This window comes from Tamandua tetradactyla, chromosome 5, assembly GCF_023851605.1.
Source record: "Tamandua tetradactyla isolate mTamTet1 chromosome 5, mTamTet1.pri, whole genome shotgun sequence".
NCBI classification, from domain to species: Eukaryota; Metazoa; Chordata; class Mammalia; order Pilosa; family Myrmecophagidae; genus Tamandua; species Tamandua tetradactyla.
The window spans coordinates 143,050,926-143,069,255 of record NC_135331.1 but is presented as its reverse complement, the minus strand read 5'-3'; the positions used below and the strand labels follow the sequence as shown (position 1 = coordinate 143,069,255).

The 18,330-nt window shown below is 38.5% G+C and overlaps 1 pseudogene; it reads right to left on the bottom strand.

Annotated features, from left to right (window-relative positions):
- Positions 1–10,907: 10,907 nt before the first annotated feature.
- Positions 10,908–13,129, bottom strand: LOC143684933 (cytosolic non-specific dipeptidase pseudogene; annotated as a pseudogene).
- Between the last annotated feature and the right edge of the window lie 5,201 nt (positions 13,130–18,330).

The following is an 18,330-nucleotide window of genomic DNA, read 5'->3' as shown; positions in this document are numbered from 1 at the left end:
GTACTTAGCAAATATTGGTTTCCTTTTCTTGTAACTGATATTGATAAGGAGGATTAAAACTGTGAACTCGCTCTCATTTCTCTCACACTGAGCAAACTTCATACCATTCATTTCACAGGTTGTTGACCCTCATAAGTACTTGTGCCCTTGTTCCCTATTCCTCATTCTTATTCTCACCCCCTCTATTGAGTGCAGAACCGTGTACCCCAAAAAGATATGCTCAAGTCCTAACCCACAGTACCTGCAAATGTGCCCTTATTTGGAATTAGGTCTTTGCAAATATAATTAGTTAAGACAAAGTCCTGCTGGATTAGGGTGGACCCTAATCCAATATGGCTGGTGTCTTTATAAGAAAGAAATTCAGACATAGAGACAATAGACCAGAGGGAAGACAACCACGTGAGCACAGAGGCAGATACTGGAGTTATCCTGCAAAGGCACACCAGGGATTGCTGGTACTGCCAGAAAGTAGGAAGAAGCAGAGAAGGCTCTCCTAGAGCCTTTAGAGAGTGTATAACCCTGCTGACATCTTTATTTCAGATTTCTAGCCTCCAGAACTGTGAAAGAATAAATTTCTGTTGTTTAAAGCTATCCAGTTTGTAGTACTTTGTTATGGCAGCCCCTTAAGATACTTAGACACCTTCCTTCCTAGCTCATGACAGGTAATCTGACAGGTGGAGTTAGTGTTCACAGCAAGAAAAAAAGGGTGCTGAGGATATCATTCTGGAACCTGAGCCTCTCAGCTGTCCAAAAATTCTGCCAGTGACAGCTAAATATAGAAGTGAGAGCTTTCAATATAAGATCCTTGAAAAGACAGGTTCTTTTCAGTTTTACACTGTGTCCAGTCTTCATTTAAAAACCTAAAGAAATTGTTGAGGACGAGACATATTGAGCCAGTTTGTACACTCCAAGTTCTAGCTACAGATGGACCCATTTGTCAGTACAGCTGCTTTCAGCCACAAGTAATCACAAACCCAATTTAAGGTTGCTCAATAAAGGGAAACTTATTGGCTCTCAAATTCTAAAAGTTTAGACATAAGGTGAGCTTCAAAGTTGGTTTTATTCAGGGTCCTCTTCTATTTTTCCTGATAATCTCTGATATTTTCCCTCCTCTGATCAAGTTTATCCTCACTCTTTTAATCTCATAGGCATACACTGCATTAGAGAAAAACAGGGGCCGACTAACCCAAAACTTTCCCAGAAGGGTCTTCCCAGAAGGGTCAGAAAGACACCTCACGGAAACCCCAGAAAGCCTATTCTCTCATTTTATCAGCCTGAGCTACGTCACATGCTAACCCCTGAATCAGTCACAGGCAAAAGGGTGAGATTAGATTTGGACCAATCAAGCCTGTGCCTAGAGCTGGAGGTTTACTCAGTTTTCCATGATGCCCAGGTTACCAGGGTAAATGTAAACAATTGGAACAAAAATGGGGTTCAGTAAGAGTAGAAAGTACTAGGCATCCAAGAGTGAAAACTTCATTCTGCTTTATATTTTGCACCAGCAGGTGGCGACCTGAGTCACCTCCTCCCCTCAGACTCCTCTCTTCTCAGGGGCAGCCAACCTGCACTTACAGGCTCTCACCAGCGGGTGGCGCGCCTGAGGCTCCACCTCCCTCAGCCCCGCCCCTCCCACCTCGGCCTGCCGTCAAGAACCATGGGGGCCTGGCCCTACTGCTAGTCCCCAAAGGCGGGACTGGGGGGCTATCAGCACCTGGGGATCAGCGAACCTGCAGCGATGGCAGTGGTGGGTTTGCCAGACATCAGGCCTGCAGGCCAGCTATTCTCACACCCAACCAGGAGATGGCTCCCCGCGCCCTGAGTCCCAGCTCCGCAGTGTACCATTAGATCTGCCTCTGAGCTCCCCTTAGGCTCTGACAACTCTGACCCAAGCAGGGAGTTTTCCCAAGCTGGCAACTGAAGCAGACTGGAGCGGAGGGATGATCAGTTCCCTTCAATCTCACCTCTGGACTAAGCAGCCCACCCTGGTGGAAATTAGGGTCACTCAACCCACTCTGCTCTCCACTTCTGGATCCAGCACCTTTCTCCTCTGCAAAACTACCTAGATACACAGTTTGATTACTTACACCCTGGGGCCATACCACTCTGAATGTGCCCAATTTCATCAATAATTTTTAATATTGATTACACATTGATTTGATATTCTGGATGTATTGGGTTAAATAAAATATATTAGTAGAATTAATTTCACTGTTTATATATATATATTGCTTATATATTTTTAATGTGGCTACTGGAAAATTAAAAATTATATGTCACTTGTATTTGTGGCTCACATTATGTTCTCATTGGACAGTGCTGGTCTAGCTTCTCTGCTTTAAAAAGTCAGCTCAGCACTCAGCTTATCTGAAAGAAAAAAAGGCTCCCATTTCCCCCATTCCTCATTGCTTAGTTTTGACTTTCCAGCTATACGGTTCCCCTTTGACTTAACAGATGAGGTTGACATTTCATCGATTACTTCTTGGTTTATGATTGTGAGTCCTCAACAAAGCAAAGGCTATTAAGTTCAACCAGTTTTATCTGAGCCCATTTAACTAAATGTTAGTTTTTCTTTTTTCTGTGGAAAGCAAAAATTGATGCCTTTGAATTTAATGGCAGTGCATTAATGAGTCAACACTCCTCTGATATGAACTATCTGTAATGTGTCACTAGACTGTTTGAGCAGCCTGTTTCCAGAATCACAAAACTGATTTCTAATGACTAAAGTCTCTTCATGGTCTATGCTGGTGAATTAAGGTTGTGGAATGGATTGAGGAGCATTCAAATGGTGCTTGAGATTTAGAAGGAATTCAACACTCATTAGCGTTTTTCTTCTCCAGGTAAAATTATAAGTTTAACTTAACTTTTGGAACTGTTCCTATATGTTATATAATTAAAAATAGACTACAGCTAAGAAAGTTTGATTTAAAAGAGCTAGATAAATTAATAGAATAATAGGCCCTCTTTTGCAAATACATTCTTTCTATATATTTTTATTAGTAGTATAATTACTTTCTCATTTTTTTACTTTTACTTTTATAGATAGCTTATATTTTCATAGATTCTTTTTCTATTTTTTAATTTCATATTTTTTATTATTCCATTTCATTTATTTTTATTATCATTTTTTTTCTTAAATTTTCTTCCCCTTTGGTGAGCATCAGCCTGACTTCACTCCCAGTATATCTTGATGTATCTCCTTTTGATTCTGGGGCCTACTACTATTGAGGTGTGTTTTTGTTGTTCTTCTTGTTGGTTTTTTTTCATATTTTTATTAAATGATTATTTTATTTTATTGATTTTTTTTTTGGGAGGGGGTGCATGCACCAGGATTTGAGCCTGGATCGCCAATGTGGTGGTCAACCATTCTGCCACTAAAGTACAGTGCATCCAGGCCTAGCTTCTAATAGACCTTCAAGTTGAATTGTATACCCTACATGAGATCTGGACCCTGATCTGGTAGAGAATTCCTGACAAACCAAGTGCAAAAAACCTTCGGCAAAAACCATGTAAATAGAAAACTTTAGAAGAGTGAAGGAAACCAACTTGCAAAATAACAATATCAAGATCATCAAATGCCCCAAACACAGTAGAAAATCACAAAGCACACAAATATCTAAGCAGAAATGACCCAGCCAAATAACTAAATCAAAATTCCAGAGAGGACACAGAATGTGGAACAACTACTCAAGGATATTTATAAAGAAATAAAGATATCTGAGAAACACTAGAAGAGCATAAAGAAGAATTTGGAAGGTTAAATAGAAAAATGACAGATCTCACAGAAATGAAAGACACAGTACAACAAATTATAAATATACTTGAGACACATGACAGCAAAGAAGCAGAATAAGTGAGCTAGAAAACAGGACAATTGAACTGGCGTGCACAAAAGAGCAAATGGCAAGAAATATGGAAAAAATCAGTTGGATCTAAGGGAAATGATAGACAACAAGAGATGCACAAATATAAGAATCATTGGTGTCCCAGAAGGAGAAGAGAAGAGCAAAAGGCTGGGAAAGTTATTGGAAGATATAATTGGGAAAAATTCCCAGCCATTATAAAAGTCTTAAATATGCAAATCAAAGAGGCCCAATGAAACCCAAATAGAATAAATCTGAACAGGTCTACTCTAAGACACACGCTAATCAAGCAGTTAGTTATGGAAGAGAAACAGAAAGTCCTAAAAGGAGTAAGAGAAAATACATAAAACTAACTTCATATTACTCAACAGGCACCATGGAAGCAAGGAGGCAGTAGTAAGATATTTTTAAGATCCTGAATGAGAAAGGCTTTCAGCCAAGAATTCTTTATCTAGCCAAGTTATCCTTCAAAATTGAGGGAGAGATTAAAATCTTCAAAGACAAACAGAGATTGAGAAACCTAGTCAACAAAAGACCTTCCCTATAAGAAATACTAAAGGAAGTACTGTCAACTTAAAAAGAAGACAGAAGAGCGGGCCACGGTGGCTCAGCAGGCTAGAATGCTCGCCTGCCATGCCAGAGTACCCGGGTTCAATTCCCGGTGCCTGTCCATGTTAAAAAAAAAAAGGAAGACAGAAGAGGGAGGTCTGGAGGAGGGCACAGAATTGAATAATATGAATAACAGTAATTTAAAGGATAAAGAGAGATAGAAGGAAAATAATATATAAATCTGACAAATAAAAACTAAAGGACAAGATGGTAGAGTCAAGAACCCCATATATAATTATTACTTTGAATGTTAATGGACTAAACTCACCAATTAAAAGATACAGACTGGCAGAATGGATTAAAAAACATAATCCATGTATATGCTGTTTACAACAGACACATCTTAGATTCAAGGACACAATTAGACTGAAAGTGAAAGGATGGAAAAAGATGTTCTATGTAAGTGATAACCAAAAGAAAGCAGGAGCAGCTAAACTAATATCAGACAAAAGAGACTAAATGTAAAGATGTTATAAGAGACAAAGAAGAGCACTACATATTAATAAAAGAGACAACTCACAAGAAGAAATAAGAATCATAACTGTGTATGCTTCTAATCAAGGAGCTCCAAAGTACATGAGGCACACACTGGAAAAACTGAAGGGAGCTACAGACATATCAACAGTAAGTGGGAGACTACAATACACCACTCTCCACTATAGATAGAACAATCAGAGAATCAACAAGGAAATGGAGAACCTAAACAATGGAATAAGTGAATTAGATCTAATAGACACATATGGATCACTACACACCAAAACATAAGGGTATACATTCTTCGCTCATGTACATGGAATGTTCTCCAGGATAGATCATATGCTGGGAAATAAACTGAGACTTTATAAATTTAATAAAATTGAAATTATCCAAAGCACTTTCTCTGATCACAACAGAATAAAGCTGGAAATTAATAATCACCAAAGAACCAGAGGTTTCACAAATATATGGAGATTAAACAACAGACTCTAAAATTATCAGTGGGTCAAGGAAGAAATTGCTAGAGAAATTAATAAATATCTGGAGAATAATGATGATGAGAATACAGCATATTAATACTTATGGGATGTAGCAAAGGCAGTGCTGAGGGGGAAATTTATTGCCCTAGATGCCTCCTATATTAAAAAACAAGAATGAGCAAAATTGAGGCTTTAACAGCAAGCTAACCCCAAAGCAAATAAGAGAAGAGAAATATTAAAGATTAAACAGAAATAAACAAACTGGAGAATAATAAAACAATAGAAAGAATCAATAAAACTGAAAGTTAATTATTTGAAAAAATCAATAAAATTGATGGGCTCCTAGCCAGACTAACAAAGAAAAAGAGAGAGAGGATATAAATGAACAAAATCATAAATGAGAAGGGGTCATTACCACAGATCATGAAGAAATTTTTTAAATTCTAAGAGAATACTACAAACAAGTATATGCCAACAAACTAGACAACTTAGACGAAATGGACAAATTCTTAGAAGCACATGAATTTACCTACACCTACTTAAGAAGAAATAGAAGATCTCAACAAACCAATTGCAAGTAAAGATATTCAATCAGACATTAAAAATCTTCCCATAAAGTAAACCCCAGGACCATATGGCATCATAGGAGAATTTTATCAAACATTCCAAAAAGAACTAATGCCAATCCTGCTCAAACTCTACCAAAAAAAAAAAAAAAAAAAGCTGAGGAAAAAGGAATATTACCTAACTCGTTCTATGTAGCTAACATCACTCTAATACCAAAATGAAAAAAAAGATGATGCAAAAAATGAAAGCTACAGACCAATCTCCCTAATGAACAGAGATGCAAAAATTCTTAACAAAACAATAGCAAATTGAATCTAACACCACATTAAAAGAATTATACTCCACAACCACATGGGATTCATACCAGGAATGCAAGGGTGGTTCAAAATAAGAAAATCAATCAATGTAATACAGCACATTAACAAATCAAAAGGGGAAGTCATGTGATCACATCAATTGATGCTGAAAAAGGAGTCAACAAAATCCAGGATCCTTTCTTGATTAAAAACAGTTCAAAAATTAGGAATCAAAGGGAATTTTCTTAATATCATTGAGAGCATATATGAAAAGAACAATAGCCAGCATCATACTTAATGGTGAGAAATTGAAAGCATTCCCCCTAAAATCAGATCAGGAATGAGACAAGGATGCCCATTGTCACCACTATTATTCAACATTGTATTAGAAGTCCTAGCTGGAGTGAGTAGACAGGAGAAATAAATAAAATGCATCAAAATAGGGAAGGAAGAAGTAAAACTTTCATTATTTGCAGACAGCATGATACTATACTTAGAAAACCCTGGGAAATCTATGACAAAACTCCTTGAGCTAATAAACAAATTCAGCAAAGTGACAGGATACAAGATTAATGTACAAAAATCAGTAATATTTTTCTACACAAGCAATGGCCTATCTGAGGTGACAACTAAGGTCACATTCAAAATAGTGACCAGAATAATCAGATATCTACCTGAATAATCAGGTATCTATGATTAAACCTAACCAGGGATGTCAAGGACTTATACACAGAAAATTACAAAAAAAAATTGCTAAAAGAAATAAAAAATGAACTAAATAGATGGAAAGATATTCCATGCTCAAGGATAGGAAGGTTGAATGTCATAAAGAAGTGAATTCTACCCAAATTAATCTACAGATTCAATGCAATACCAATCAAAATCCCAACAAGCTATTTTAAAGACTTGGAAAAGCTGGTTATCAAATTTATATGGAAGGAAAAAAGACTCTGAATAAAGATATACTAAAAAAGAAGAGCGAAGTGGGAGGACTATCACTTCCTGACTTTAAAGCTTACTATAAAGCCACAGTAGTCAAAACAGCATAGAAATGGCACAAAGATAGACAGATCACCAACCAGTGGAATAGAATTGAGAATACAGAGATTAACCACCAAATCAATTGATCTTCGTTAAGGCCCCCAAATCCTCTGAACTGGGAAAGAACAGTCTTTTCAATAAATGGGCATGGGAGAACTGGATTTCAATAACTGAAAGAGTGAAAGAGGACACCTACCTTATACCCTTTGCAAAAATTATTTCAAAATGGTTTAAAAAACAAAATCTAAGAGCCAGTACCATAAAACTTCTAGAAAAAATTCAGGGAAATTCTTCAAGTTCTAGTAAGAGTAAATAGCATCCTAAACTTTACACTTAAGGTCCAAGCAGTGAAAGAAAAATAGACAAATAGACAAATGGGAACTCCTTAAGATCAAGAGCTTATGGGCCTCAAAGGACTTTGTTAAAAATGGCCAACTTAATGGGAGAAAATATTTGGAAACCACATATTGGATAAAGGCTTGATATCCTGTGTACATAAAGAAACTATATAGCCCAAAACAAAAGAACAAGCAACCCAACTATAAAATGGGCAAAGGAAATGAACAGGCACTTTTCTGAAGAACAAATACAAATGGCTAAAGCACAAGAATTGCTGCTCATCTTCATTGGCTGTAGGAGAAATGCAAATTAAGATGACAATGAGATATCACCTAACACCTATAAAAATGGTTGCTATTAAACAAACAGGAGACAATGAATGTGAGAAAGGATGTGGAGAAATTGGAGCACTTATTCACTGATGGTGGGGATGTACAATGACTCAGCTGCTATGGAAGTCAGTTTGGTGATTCCTCAGAAAATTAAATATTGAGTTGCCCTATGACCTGGCAATACCAATACCCAGTATATACCCAGAAGAGTTGAGGGCAGTAACACAAACAGACATTTGACACCAATATTCACGCAGCACCATTCACAATTGCCAAGAGATGGAAACAGTCCAGATGCCCATCAACAAATAAGTGGATAAATCAAATGTGGCATATACATATGCTGGAATATGTATATGTGTGGAGGTTCCTCTTGGGAGGATGAATAAACCTGGGCAAGGCAGCTCCCTTTAATGGGTGCAGTTCCTGGGGAAGGACTTAACTATGACTATCAGCAGCAAAAGTTCCAGTTCACGAACACACAGGGGATATTTAAAACAAAGCACCTATGGGGATTACCTAAGAGGAAAATATGGGTAAAAAAGAGATGTGGGCTCTGAGCAGGCCTTCATATGGCATTATAACTTCTAAGATAAAAGGATTCAGTAGTGGAGAGTGAGAAGATTTAGAAGCCAATAAGATAGGAAAGCTGGGAGGGTATCATGAGACAGAAGCCAAGAGAACAAAGTGTTTAAGGAAACAAAAAAGCATTCATTGTGTGGCATTCTTCTCAAAGTTTGTTTTAAGTCAGAATAAACTAATAATACCGAATTTGGCAAGTTAGAGTATTTGACAAGACTCCTTCCATTGAGGCAGTAGAGATGGAAGTCAGATTAGAATGGGATGAAAGGAGAACCAGAGATGAAAAAAATGGAATTTGTGATTATAAACTGTCTTTCTAGTGTTTTTATGGTGAAGGGAACAAAGAAACAGAAGTTGGAGAAGATGGTGGGGTGGGAGCAGAGAAAGCAAACTGCCTCTGACTCATGACCAGAGAGCACAATCCAAATGTCTGATTCTGTCCTCAGAGACTCTTTTGCTTTGCCTCTTTGGGTGGATCTTCCTCAACACTGTACTCTTTGTGTCTATATGGGGCCATGATCCCCCTTATTTTCTCTACTTTCCTATTAGCATAGCAGTCATCAAAACTCAGGCTCTGGAGCCAAAACCTCAGTTCTACCACTGACTAATTGTATAACTAGGGTAAAAGAACTTAGCCTATCTGTGCCTCAGACTCCCCATTTATAAAATGGAGTTGAAAGAGAGTGGGACGTCAGTATTCTGAGTGGGTTCTTCATACCCTACGCGATGAAAGAACAAATTCAAAATGGGTGATGTTGAGAAGGGCAAGATTTTATTCAGAAGTGTGCCTAGTGCCACACCATGGAAAGGGAGGCAAGCACAAGACTGGGCCACATCTTCATGGTCTCTTTGGGTGGAAGGCAGGTCAGGCCCCTGGATTCTCTTACATAGACAACCACAAGAACAAAGGTGTCATTTGGGAAGAGGAGACACTGGTGGAGTATTTGGAGAATCCCAAGAAGTACATTCCTGGAACAAAATGATCTTTGCTGGCATTAAGAAGAAGGCAGAAAGGGCAGACTTGATAGCTTATCTCAAAAAAGCTACTAATGAGTAATAATTGGTTACTGCATTATTTATTATAAAATAGATATCTTGTGACTTTTGTACATGTATCATATTTAAATTTATCTCATACACCAGAATTCAGATCATGAATGGCTGATAGTAAATTTTTGTTGGACAGTCCCGAGATAAATAAGATTAGCTTATAGTTAAATGAATAGATCAATTTTTTTAAATTTTGCTAGTAATTCCAGTTCATCAAGTGCTATCACTATTTCTCCTTTCTAAAGATATAATTGGATTTGAGGCTAGTTTGAATCAGTTATGTTCAACTTTTCACAGAGATGGTGAACACCAGCTCATAATCTATAGATTTGTTTCATATTTAGATACATACATGACTGGTTTTATAAATATATTTGAATACTAGGGAAATCCCTTCACTGTCTCAGAACAGAGCAAAACAACCTGGGTTTCAGTTGGTGTTATTAGCCTATTTAAAGGCAGGTGCTGAAAATAAGGTAGCTATGTCTGCTTTAACTTTTTGGTCTTAACTGTGTCAATCTAATTAAAATTCCCTGAATTTTTATCATCTGAAATGTTACCTTTTAATTAGAAAAAGGCATTTTGGTGTGGTTTATTTATAACACGCAATAAAGAATGCTGAAACTTTCTCACGTTTTGTGGATAATCTATAAAGTTGAATGTTTTCAAAAGTGTGGCAAGTTAAATTTTGTTTTTTCTTTACTATCTTAAATCAAGACTAAGTTATAATTCAAGTTGTCTTTAAATTGCTATTGAAAATCACATAAAATTGTAGAGCCACTGAAAAAATGGAGTTGATAAGTATAATTGTGTTTTCCTTATAGAGTTATTACATGATTAAATGAGTTAATAGATGTCAATGATTGGAATAGCACATGGCACATAGCAGGTGCTATATAACTACTTGTAAAATAAATTTATATTCTAAAAGAAGATGCTTTACATAGTGGAATTTCAGGAAATGTTCCACAACTGAACTCACCCAGAAAACAGGCTGGCATTTATAGTAGGTGGTTCTGAAGTTCTACTCAAGGGGTTAACATCATAATGAATATGTTGCTTTGTCGTCAGTGATACTTGTACTTGTCTTATTTAAAATTCAAACCTTTTAATCTGCAGCACCTCTTGGGCTTCAACAAGTCCAATAGTTCTTATAATTTTTTTCCAGAATAATAGTTAATTCCTGAAAATCAATCAGCATGAAGCAATATTAAATAAGGTCTTGTGACTTAATAATAGTCTTTCTTTGATATAACCTTTTTTTTTTTTTTCATTTCTACTTTTTATTGAGCAGTACAGAGCAAGACAAAATAACCCTTCAGTTAGGTACAGGTCTGAGGAAAGAGAGGGAGGATGGGAACCGCTGCAAATGGCTAATATTTTAGGAAAGAACAGGACTGGAGGAGAACAAAGGGCCCAAGAAGGTGGTCTCGAGCCCCTCATAAAATTCAGTATGCCTTCTCCAAGCAGGGGCAGAGCTAGGAAGAGAAAGCAACCCAGGCCAAAAACACCAAGGCCCACGTTCATCCCAACCCAACACAACCAGAACTTTCTCCTGAAGAAGTTGTGCTTTTCTGGATGTATGCTCTTTTCTGGAGACCAAGTCATCCTAACCACCTCCAAGAATCTGACCAGGGGATGACTCAACTGTCCACCGAGAGCCACTTCCAGGGGACTTGCTGCTCACAAGCGGCAGTATAAGGAGCTCTGTGATGTCCAGGTGGATGTAATCGTGAAGTCTGTGCAAATTTTAACAGGAGAAGAGGGAAGAGGGGGGATGCTGCTTTCCCACGCAAACCGAAGGACAACAAGGACAGCAGACAGTGTTCTTTCCGATAACACACAGTGCTCCAGGAAAACTGGGCCTCTCAGTTCTGCAGCTGGGACACCTCGTACAGGTACGCACCCACCATTTTCGTCCCTTCTATGTAGTTATTCCTGTTGAGCTTCTCATTCTGGGAGTGGGCACCATCGTCCGCTGAGCCCACGGGCAGCAGCATGACGTTCTTGCCTGTAGCCTCCTGGAAAGTCAGTGTCACAGGGATGCTGCCGCCCTCCCTAGTCAGGTCAGGTTCAATGCCAAATACTGTCTTCAGGGCTCTCCTCCCGGCCAGGTAGTGGGGGTGGTTGAAGTCTGACACCCAGGGCTTCCCGCGGTAGCCCAGATACACCTTGAACTTGTTAGGGCTGTGCAGCTCCGCAAACTTCTTAGTCAAGTAACTTGTGACCTGCTCGCTGACAACATCAGGGGTCATGTTTGGCACGAGCCCGATGGAGAACTTGCCAATGACCTTCTTCGGGATTATGGTCTTAGCTCCAGCTCCAGAGAAGGCGCCTTCAATTCCGTGGAGGGAGAGGGGTGGGTATCGCCACCTGTGCATCAAGATGTCTTTCTCACAGCTATGCAGCAGTGCCGTGGTGCCCACATCCTTTGTGTACTCCTTCATGTCAAAGTCGATGTTGTCATAGAGCACGAGCTCCTCGTCAGTCACGGGGGCCACGGCTTCATTGATGCCGGGGACGAGGATCCTCCCCTTTCTGTCCAGCAGAGAGCCCATCAAGGAAATGAGGTCTGTCATGGCCTCGTGCACTGAGCCCCCGTACACACCCGAGTGGAGGTCCTTGTCACTGCACTCCACTTCAATAAAAAAGTAGCAGATGCCCCAGAGCCCGTAGGTGACACAGGGCTTCTTCTTTCCCAGCCAGTAATTGTCCGAGATGCAAACATAATCCACATCCTGAAAGAAGGTGTCCCTCCGGGCAAAAATGAGTTCATCCAGGCCCTCGGAGCCCGACTCTTCCATGCCTTCCAGGCAGAAGTGCACATTGACAGGAATTTCCTGATTGGTTTTCTGAAAAGCTTCCAGGGCATTCATCCAGCCAGCAACTGGCCCCTTGTCATCGGTTGAACCTCTCCCACACAATTTCCCACCTCGCTCCACCAAGGTGAAGGGCTCACTGTCCCAGCCATCCTCGAGGGTCACGGGTTGCACGTCCAGGTGCCCGTAAATACATACAGTTTTCTTCTTTGGGTCTGAGCCCAGTTTGCCAAGTAAAATGGGAGGAAGTGGGATCTCAGAGCCATCAGGCAGCTGTTGTGTTCCAATATCTACCAGTTCCACGGAGCCACCCAACTGCTGGATGTCTTTGGCCGCAACTTCCATCATCCTTTTGACTTCGCCTCTCTTCTCTGGCCACGCAGACACACTCTGGATGGCCACCCATTCCGCAAGTTTCTTAACGTAGCGATCCTGATTTTCATCAATGTACTTAAACAGGCTAGTGAGGACAGACATTTTTCAGCCAGACAGCAGAGCTGGAAGAGTTCTGGGAGGAAGGACAGTGTGTAAGACTGGCCTGGAGGCAGAGGCTCAGCCACCGCCTTATAGGAAGAGCTGCTCCACCCTTGCCACGAGGGTTCTCCAGGAAGTGGGCCCAGCCTCAGAAGACAGCAGTTCTGGCTGACCTGACTCTGCTGTGCTTTACCACAGGCGTCGCCGGTTCCGCGCGCGTGACCAGGCCCCGCCCCTGCCCCACCCGGCCCCACCCACCAGCCGCATAACCTTATTTTTAAGGATTAAAATGGATTGTGCCCATTGCATCTTCACTCTCAATACATAATGTAATATGTACATCTGAAGCATCTAGTTATGTATGTGTGTGCTGTCCATCCTCAGGGCTTTCTAAAAAGATTTTACCTTCCCTTTTCCATTTGTATTATCTGATAGTTCCCTTGAGAGATTTACCTGTATGAAATAAATGAAAATCTATTACCTATGTCTAGAGGCTAAAAATAATACAGGAAAAAGTAAATTCTTCCTTATCTTTTTCCTATGGTGCTCATGGAAACAAAGATTTAAAAAGGAACTATACCAATTCATATCTACATGAAATGTTTTAACAAATATGCCCTGGCCTGAATATACACTGTTGGACAGAACTGCAAATAATTGGAAGATACGACTAAATCCTAAAGAAGCCTAAATCCTAAAACTAGTTCAAACCTTTGAGTCAAAGACTTGATTTTTAAGTAGGCTCCAGTATGCTTATAAAAAGTTTCCTGCTCATTGCTAATACGATTCCCACCCAAAATTGGAGAACTGTCAAAATGAGTAATTTCAAGGAAGGTTTATTCCATGCCAATAGAAGTTCACCTAAATTTGTTACTGTATCTTGAGGAATGAGAATTTATGTCTGTAAAAGTGACATTACAGTTAACTTAATCTTCTTTAGGATGTAAAATGGGCATTTGTTACTGTTATCAAGCTTGTCTGTAAAATGAAGCAAACTGTCTAGTAACGCTAAAACATAGCATCTTGAGGAAAATATATGTATTGAATATGCTGATGTATCATGAATTCTGTGTTTTTTCCCGTGGTTATATGGCATCTTCCAAGACTGACAGAATGTAATGGGTGCTTTATCACTTGAATTGAATCCACATTGGCTGTTGATAGTTTCTAAATGTTCACAAATATTCCTGCCTAAAAATATATGTGAAACTAATCCAGTTTGCAGAAGGAACAATGGGCAAATAAAATTGAAGATTGGAATCTTTCATTCAACTTGTAGATTCACCTCAAGTTCTTTTAGCAACACTCAGGTAAGAGTAAGAAGGCACTGATGTCTTCTTAGATTTCCTGGTTCTCTCCTCAGATCTGTCCTAAATGATGAGGACACCTCTCAATCTAACCTATGAAGGTACTCTTACAGTAATGGACAGAAAAAGCCAAATTTTACTTAATTCACATCACCTTATGGTTAGTATGACCAACAAAATTTCTTATAAATTAATATCTATAATCCATTGGCATCAGCGTTTCCTTCCCTCGGGGCCACCCCCAAATTTGCACATGCAGTGATGAAGGCTTACACTGATATTATTTGGATTTTGTACTCAGTGCAAAACTCAGAGCCTGACATAGGGAAGGTATTCCACCAACATTTACTAATAAAAGTATAAAGAATAGGCAGTTATGGCCCAGCCAAATGTCCAAATTGAAACACTGGAGGAAGCACAGACTTTGAACAAAGAATCAAGTATTTTCATAATGACATAAAGGATATCAAGAAGATACTGGAACTGAAGTTGAGAGTATGGGTGTGCCAGTTTGGAAGGATGTATATACTCTAGAAAAGCCATGTTTTAATCCTAATCCCATTTTGAAAATGTAGTCATTTCTTCTAATCCCTATTCAGTACTCTATGTTGGAAATTTTAATTAGATTATCTCCATGGAGATGTGACTCACTGAAGAGTGAGTGTTAGACAGGATTAAGTGGAGATGTGTCTCCACCTATTCTAGGTGGGTCTTGATTAGTGTACTGAAATACTATAAAAGAAGAAACATTTTGGAGAAAGGGAGAGATTCAGAGAGAGCAGAGAATGACAGAGCCACAAGAAAGCCACAACAGAGAACACTGCAGAACCATGAAGCAGAGAGTCCACCAGCCAGTGACTTTTGGATATGAAGACAGAAAACACCCCCTGGGGAGCTGAAGAGGAAGCTAGCAGATGACACCATGTTCACCATGTGCCTTTCCACTTGAGAGAGAAACCCTGAATTTCATCGGACTTCTTGAATCAAGGTATCTTTCCCTGGATGCCTTAGATTGAACATTTCTATAAACTTGCTTTAATTGGGACATTTCCATGGCCTAAAAACTGTTAATTTTACAACTTATTAAATCCCTGTTTTTAAAAGGTGTTCCATTTCTGGTATATTGCATTCTGTCAGCTAGCAAACTAGAACAATGGGTTATCAGGTTAAGGCCTATTGTAAAGGGTCCTAGATTTTAAGCTGTTATAGTAGTCACATATATTCATGAATTGTAACTGTTATTTCTAAATCCTGAGCTACTGAGCTATTTGTTTATAACCTGGTCATTACCAGAAACTTTGGGTATTTATGTGACCCTGAGACTCAGATTTAGAGATCTGAAGCTATGAAAATCAGCACTATCCAATGCAGGAACCATTGAAAAACGGTCCTGATCTGGATATGACTAAGGTAAATCAGAATACAGGGTAAAGGATGATATTGTCCATATTTTAAAACTTCAGTTTCTGTGTGACACTAAAGGGAGAGATGTTTATTTGGTGCAAAATTTATATTTGGGGTAGTGCATTTCCTAATTTAACTTGTATCATCAGTTTAGTTGAATACCATTAGTACATGGAATCTTGAATTTGGTGTGAGACTTGTTGGTTTGTCCAGGTTAGTATGATGCCCCAGTAGATCCTAGAGTAATTTGGGCAGGGAATAAAGACGTATTTGCAAAGTCCCCTTGAGGAGTCAGGGCAAAAGGAGGAAATATTCAACTTCCCCATTTGGAGAATTTCTGATATTCTCACAAGCAGCAGAGATAAGCAAATCAATTGGCAGAGCCCTTGATCTTGGGATTTGCCCCTATGAAATTTATTCCTGCAAAGGATATGCTAAGCCTACTTAAAATTAGGTTTAAGAGCCACCCCCAGAGAACCTCTTCTGTTGCTCTGATGTGGCCTTTCTCTAAGTTGATGCAGCAAGTAAACTCACTGCCCTACCCCTCCCTACATGGGACATGATTCCCAGAGGTGCAAATTTCCCTGAAACATGGGACAAAAATCCTAGGATAAACCAGAACCTAGGGATTGAGAATAACTTCTTGACCAAAAGGGGGAAGAGAGAAATAAGAAAAAGTAAAGTGTCAGTGACTGAGAGATTTCAAACAGAGTTGAGAGGTTATCTTGGAGGTTATTCTTACACATTACATAGATATACTTTTTAGTTTATGATGTATTGGAGTGGTTAGAGGGAAGTACCTGACACTATTGAGTTGTGTTCCAGTAGCTTGTTTCTTGAAGATACTTGCATAATGATATAGCTTTTATAATGTGACTATGTGATTGTGAAAACCTTGTGTCTGATGATCCTTTTATCCAGGGTATGGATAGATGAGTAAAAAAATGGATAAAAAATAAACTAATAATAGGGGAGGAAAGATTAAAATAAATATGGTAGATGGAAATACTAGTGGTCAATGAGAGGTAAGGGTCATGGTATATATGAGTTTTTTCTTTTATTTTTTTTTTATTTCTTTTTCTGGAGTGATGCAAATGTTCTAAAGAATGATTACGGTGATGAATACACAATTGTGTGATGATATGGTGAGCCATTGATTGTGCACCATGTACGGAATTTTATATGCTCGTATATTAAGATTTATCAATAAAAATATTTTTTAAAAAAGAGGACACTGGAGGATCATAAAGAAGAATTTGAAGGAATAAATGGAAAAATAGCTGATCTCACAAAGATGAAAGATACTGTACACAAAATTGAAAAAAATACTAAAGACACACAACCGAAGATTTGAAGAGGTGGAAGAAAGATTATGTGAGCTAAAAGACAGAAAAATTGAACTCAAGTGAACAGAAGAACAAATGGAAAGAAAGATAGGAAAAATGGAACTGAAATTCATGGAAATAATGGACAACACAAAGTGTACAAATATAAGAATCATCAGTGTCCAAGAAGGATTTGAGAAGAGTAAAGGGTTAGGAAGGTTAATTGAAGAAATAACTGGGCAAAATTTCCTAGCCTTTATAAAAGACATAAGTATGCAAATCATAGAAACCAATGAACCCCAAATAGAATAAATTCAAATAGCCCAACTCCAAGACAAATACTAATCAGACTGTCAAATGTTGAAGAGAAGCAAAAAGTCCTGAAAGCAGCAAAAGAAAAGTGATTCACTACATACAAGGGAAACTACATAAGACTGAATTCAGACTACTCAACAGGCACCATGGAGGCAAGAATGCAGTGATATGATACATTTAAGATTCTGAATGATAAAGACTTCTGACCAAGAATTCTTTATCAAGCCAAGTTACCCTTCAAAACTGAGAGAGAGATTAAAAGCTTCTCAGACAAACAAAGGCTGAGAGAATATGTAAATAAGAGACCTGCCCTACAAGAAATACCAAAGAGAATTCTGTCATCTGAGACAAAAAAAGACAGGAGAGGGAGGTTTGGAGGAGGGCACAGAACTGAAGAGTATCAGTAAGGGTAACTTAAAGGATAAAAATAGAGAAGAGGAAAAGAATATATAGAGCTGACAATAACTAAAGTATAAGATGGTGGATTCAAGAACTGCTTTTTCAGTAATAACTTTGAATGTTAGATTAAACTCACCAAGTAAAAGACACAGATTGGCAGAATGAAATTTAATATATGATCCATTTATATGCTGCCTATGAGAGAATTATCTTAGACCCAAGGATACAAATAGATTGAAAATGAAAGGATGGAAAAAGATATTCTAGGCAAGTGGTAACCAAAAGAAATCAGTAGTAGCTATACTAATTTCAGATAAAATAGGCTTTAAACATAAAGATGTCACAAAAGACAGGACATTACAAAAAAAGAAGGATATTACATATTAATAAAACAGACAATTCACCAAGAAGAAATAACAATCATAAATGTTTATGCCCCCAATCATGGAGCCCCTAGAGTAGATAAGGCAAACATTTACAAAACTGAGGGAGCAATAGACACTTCCACAATAATATTGGGAGATTTCAGTATACCACTCTCCTCTTTAGATAGAAAAAGCAGATAAAGAATCAACAAGGAGATAGTGGACTTAAGCAATGTGATAAATGAATAGACCTAACAGACATATATAGATCACTACAACCCAAAACACCA